Here is a 6,313-nt window from a genome sequence, read left to right on the forward strand (position 1 = left end):
GGATAACACCAGTGGTCTCTTGCAAACCCTGCACTTGAAAGGAAGCCTTGACAGCCTGCTGGCCTGCTCCAGGCTAGAGCTGGAGACTCCGCGTCGCCTCCTTCGGCTCCTCTCGCTGCTCACGGGCGACCCCCTTCGTTTCCAGCAAGAATCCTGGCCCTCAGCATTCCCAGATCTTTTCTATCTTCAGGTATCAGTGGTCTTTACCAGGAGGCTCCATAACGCACCCTTCTTTTCTTAGATTTCAGGAGAAATCTTGTCCCATGCTCCTTCGAGTCTTTCCTAGTTCCCTGCCGGTGGACCCTCCCTGCCATATGGACTTACATCTCTGCTCACTGACAGAGCGGCCCCCTAGCCTAAAGCCTTTCGAAGTCAGCTGTGTCTCCTCGCTGTCCCAACTTAAATCTCGGCCCATCCATCATTCTTGTGCCACACCCCTCCCTGGCCCCTCAGCCCCACCTGGCCCTTAGACCCCTGTTCCATCTGCCCAAATGCCTGTTGACAGCAGGGCCACTCTGAGGCCCATTCTCACCCTAAAGCCCTCCTAACCAGTTCAGTGAGTACTCCCCATCCCTCTATTCTGCTGCAAACCCTCCGCCCCTCTCCTCTACCTGTGTGTAAGCATGAGGGCCGTAATCCCCAGCGTCCACATCAGTGTGGGGACTGGTGGTACATGCCTGTAATCCCAGCACTAGAGAGGCAGAGAAGGCAGATCCCCAGGGCACCTGGATAGCTAGACTACCTGAATCACGGAGTTCTGGATTCTGTGAGAGACCTTGTCTAAGTAAGGGTGAGAGCAATGAAGAAGACACCTAATGTGGACTGTTGGCCAACAGGCACATAGACACACATGTGCCCACATACAACCTAAAAACACACATAGGGCTGGAGAGATGGCTCAGTGGTTAAAGCCTAAGGACCCCCAGTTCCATTCCCAAGTACCCATATAAAAGCCAGATGCACAAAGTGGCACATGCATCTGGAGTTCATTTACAGCAGGTGGAAGTCCTAGTGTGCACATTCCCTCTATCCCTCCCTCTCTCTACTTGCAAATAAATAATACTAAAAAGAAAAAAAAAAAACAGATCCATCACACACATAAACATGGGGAAGAAAAAGAAAAAAGAATCCCTTCAGCATGCAGGGAAGGAGCTTAACTGGGGTAAGCTTCTAGTATCCGCCCCTCTGCACCTCCATCTCCCCCATCTCAGGAGACTCACCAGGTGGGGAATTTCATCTTCTTCCTCAAGGCTCTACCTGTAGCCCGAGGTCCCTCTTCTCCCACTTGGGGGCTCTGTTTCCCCCTTCCTTTCTCCACTAGTTACAGAGCGGTTACAGAGAGTAGCATCTTCAAATCTCTATCTTCACAACACCCCCCCACACACTCTCTTGCCCCTGGCTTGTGTCTCCTTTAATTCCTAAGCAGCTTTTTCTGGAGGGGAAATCCAACCCCCCACATACACATAGCTGAAGCCTAGGTTAGCCTTAAACTCAGGTAGCTGAGGATATCCTTGAACTTCAGCTCTCCCTGCCTCTACCTTTCGAGCGCTGGAATTGAAGGCATGCATATCATGCCAGACTTTATGCAGTACTGGGTACTGAACACGGGGCTCCACACATGCCAGCCAAGTACTCTGCCAATTGAGCTACACATTCCCAGCCTGTATTCTTTCCCCACATCCTGACTATCTCCTCTGCACTCTCATGGCATCCGGTGGGCAGCCCCTCCCTGGAGTTCTGAAGCCACCTCATCCAAGGAACATCTCAGCTCTACTTGCCACTTTCTTGGCAGTATTAGTCTTGGTGGACTGATCCTCTAACTCTCTTCCTCTGGACCTCAACTGTTCTACCCATTTTGGGTTCTCTTTCTCCTTATCAGCTACTTCTGGTATCCTTCTGGGCTCTGGGCTTTTCAGCTCTTTTCACATTTCCCCCTGGGTTCCCCTGACTTCCAACTCCTTAACCTGCATACAATTCTGTGTGTGTGGAGAAGCTACTGTCCTTACTCTAGGCCACTTTTCACTGAGCAAATAAACCTCCCCACCCTGGTTTCTACACCAGGCTGACACCCTCAGCCTCAGCCTGGCTGCCCATCCAGAGCCTCCACCGAGAGACTGATCTGCCAGGCTGCTCTACCTGTTGCATCTGATGCCTGTGCTCTCCAAACCTTGGAGTATAAGGCATCCCAGCCATGGCTGCTGTTGAGTTATTCTCTCTGCTCGCAATGGTTGGAAATCACCTTCAAGGCAGGGACTATGCCTCTTTCAGCTCTATCGCAGAGAAGGTACACAGTAAATATCTGGGTATTTCCTTTGCTAGCCTTCTGATTTGCTCCTTTCCCAGCATTGTATCCTACAAGTCTTCCAGCAACTTCCCAGAGCCATTCTAAGATTTTGTGTCTGATGTGGCACACCCTAGAGTAAATTTATGTCAAACCCCTGAGCATGACTCCAAAGATACTCTAGATCCTGCCCCAGGGTACGACTTCAGGGTACACTCATTGCTACTCATTCTCTGCATCACACAAGCTTTTCTTTTAAAACAGAAATTAATTATTTATTTATTTGCAAGCAGAGAAAGAGAGAAGAGAGACAGACAGAGAATAGGCATGCCAGGGCCTCTAGCCACTGCAAATGAACTCCAGATGCATGTGCCTCTTGTGCATCTGGCTTATGTGGGTCTTGGGGAATCCAACCTAGCTCCTTTGGCTTCACAGGCAAATGCCTTAACCACTAAGTCATCTCTCCAGCCCACAGAAGCTTTTAAGCTACCTTGAACATATCTTTTCCCAAATATGTTGAACCTACTTCGGACGCTCTTCTCAACCTACAATGTTCTCCCTTGTGATTTACCCTTGAACACACCTATTATTTTAAAAAATGTTATTTATTTATTTATTTACTGGAGAGATGAAGAGAGATTGGGAAAGAAAGAGAGAGAGAATGGGCATGACAGGACCTCTACCACTGCATACGAACTACAGATGTATGTGCTACCTTGTGCATCTGGCTTATGTGGGTACTGGTGAATCAAACCTGGGTCCTTAGGCTTCACAGGCAAGCACCTTAACCACTAAGCCATCTCTCCAGCCCCGAACCCAACTATTCCTAACATTTTGGACTAACACCAGCTATTCTGGAGCACCATCTCCAAATGCACCCCCCATAAAAGAAAGAGCTGTCTCCCTTTCTCTGAAATCTCAAGTAACTTTATACCTACCTATACTAGTCACATTGCCTTGTAGACACATGCATATGCCTGCCCCTAAGCTATCACGCTGTCAGGACTACAGTTTGCACTAATCAATTTTAATCTTAAAACTTCCAACAATAGGGCTGGGAGGTTGGTTCAGTGGATAAAGCATTTGCCTGCAGGTGTTGGCACTGGAGTTCAGATGCCCACACTCACATAAAAGCCAGAAGGGTATTGGTGGCCTGTCTGTAATCCCAATGCCCAGCGAAGCCCCAGAGCAAGCTGGCTAGCTAGACTAGCTGAATCATTGAGCTATGGCTTCAAGTGAGAGACTTTGTCTCAGTAAATAAACTGGAGAGTGAGCGAGGAAGACACCTGACAGCAACTGCTGACCTCTACACACTTGTACATGCACCTGAACACACATGTGCCCACATACACATGCACACACACCACTGTCACACACACACATATATGGCGTCCAGCAGCTACTATTAGCTTGATCTCCAGCACCTGCCCCCTCAAAAACCTCAAAAAGAGACCAGCACCAAAGAGGAGCTCTTTAAAAATTTATAGTCATATAAGCTCTCCCTAATTCCTTTAAGAATTTTTTATCCCAATAACTACCTTGAGACACCTGTTAAGCAATATTTTTCCTTTGATTAACAACTATTTTCTTCTGATTCTTCTTTTTAAAAGAAAAATTATTTATTTGAGAATGACAGAGAGAGAAAGAGGGAGAGAGAGAAAGAGAGAGGGAAAGGGAGAGAATGGTCATGACAGGGCCTCCAGCCACTGTAAACGAACTCCAGATGCATGTGCCTCCTTGTGAATCTGGCTTACATGGGTGCTGGGGAATCGAGCCTCAAACCGGGGTCCTTAGGCTTCACAGGCAAGTGCTTAACTGCTAAGCCATCTCTCCAGCCCCTGATTCTTCTTTTTGAGTAACATTTTGCAATTATTATATTTTGTCTAAGGAGAGGGTTCAGGAGAACACGGTTGAAGAGGGGGGACAAAGAGGGTACTCAGGAGATCCCACAGCTTCTGCTCTTGAACTCAGAGAATGTTGTTCTAAGGCTATGGAGTGGGTGTGAAGAGTCCAGGTCTACATGGAGGACAGAGGAGCTGTCACCCTGAAGTCTCCCAGATCAACCAGCTGACAGTGAGCAGACATCACTAGACATGGAGGGAAGCTATTTTAGTCACAAGGCTCTAATCAAGCTGCCAGATGGCTTTGCCATGGCAGGGGTGACCCACTGAATACAGCCCAAATGGTTACTTTCAGTGAGGTCATTTGTTATGCAACAGGGACTAAAGTGAAACAGAAATTGGTCTTGGGAAGAGCAATGCTACTGCATAGTCAAAACATGAAGTGAGTACCACTGATTTTAGACTGCCAGAGAGGGAGGGAGGAAGGAAGGGTGGAGTCTGGAGAAGGAGGAAAGAAGCTGCTACTGGATCTTCCTGCAGATGAGACCTTCCAGGGACAGCTTCTCTCATGGGGATCACAGCTAAAACAAGACACTTCCCACCACACATCCAGTATCCAGGCATGAGTTTGGGGCAGAATCACAGCAGCATTTCTTTGACTTTAAAAGGAATAGAAAAGACAACAGAACTAGTTACTTGATATGCAGCAACTCCAGCCCTGTATATGTGGCCAGTTCCTCAAGGCTCAGTTCTGTGATGGTTCCCAAGTTTACTGTTCTCCATGGTACTTAGCTCTAGGTTCTGATAGAACTTTCTTTTCTTTCTTCACTTTTTATTTTTCAAAAGAAATGAAAGGTGATGCACACCTTTAATCCCAGCACAGGGAGGCAGAGGTAGGAGGGTTGCTGTGAGTTTGAGGCCAACCTGGGACTACAGAGTGAGTTCCAGGTCAGCCTGAGCTAGAGTGACACCCTACTTGAAAAATAACAGCTTCCCCCCACACACACACAAAAAAAAGAAAGACTCATGCTTGCAGCTATGTAGCTTCCTTAGCCTGTTTTTTCCCAGTGTGGGATTGCAGAGTTCTTCCATTTTGAACAGTCACAGCCATTTTTCAGTCCAAACTGACTGAGTTTTCATCAACACAACTACCTGAAAATCTGTGGGGCTGGAGAAATGGCTTAGAGGTCAAGGTGCTTGCCTGCAAAGCCTAAGGACCCAGGTTCAATTCCCCATTACCCACATAAAGCTAGATGCACAAGGTAGCACCTATGTCTGGAGTTTGTTTGCACTAGCTAGAGGCCCTGGCTTGCCCATTCTCCTCTCTCTCTCTCTCTCTCTCTCTCTCTCTCTCTCTCTCTCTCCCTCTCTTTCAAATAAATAAAAAATAATTTAAAAAAATTCTGTGGATTTTCTATGAATCTTATGAAAATTTATTTCATGTGCCAAACATTGTGTCCGTAGTTCTTTCTCCTTTGAGCCTGTTGGGCTGCTGTGGAACACCACTCTTAGATTCTTAGAGCTTCTTTGTCTAAGTGAGAGGAGCCTTCAATCTCTCTAAGATCTTAACAGTCTTCATTTTTATTTTCAGACAGGGTAGCATAGCCCACGCTAGCTTTGAGCTCACTGTGTAAACAAGGATTAACTTGAACTTCTGATCTGCTTGTTTTTACCTCCTTAGTGCAAGTGCTGGGGTTACAAGTACACACTACCACATCTAGTTTGTGTGGTGCTTGTGATCAAGGCCAAGGATTTGTGCATGCAATTGATCTTTACCAATGTCATTTCTTAACTGATGAACCTTTTGCTATCTGGAAGGACTGGGCAATGAAGAACTGTGCTATGTTACAGTCTAGTAAGACTTGGGGAGTCTGCACACTTGGGAAGTCATCTACACTCTGTTTGCTGAGACTTCATTCTAATGTACAACTTGAAGCCCCCAACAGACACTTTGAACAGTGTGAGAAATCTCCATAGCCAACACCATAAGTTCATTAGATGGAACTTCTGTCTTCCAAGTTACTATAGGCAATTGTTTTACTAATTGTTTCATGACTGCCTAGCACAGAAACCATGTTTCCAGTCTTCAGTAGCACTTTTGTTGAACTTCTCATAGGCTTGACCTACCTTCATGGCCTGGTAGCCTCAGGTTAGTATGCCAAGAAGTGGGAAAAGATGCTATGAAGCCTCT

This window comes from Jaculus jaculus, chromosome 15, assembly GCF_020740685.1.
Source record: "Jaculus jaculus isolate mJacJac1 chromosome 15, mJacJac1.mat.Y.cur, whole genome shotgun sequence".
Lineage (NCBI taxonomy): Eukaryota > Metazoa > Chordata > Mammalia > Rodentia > Dipodidae > Jaculus > Jaculus jaculus.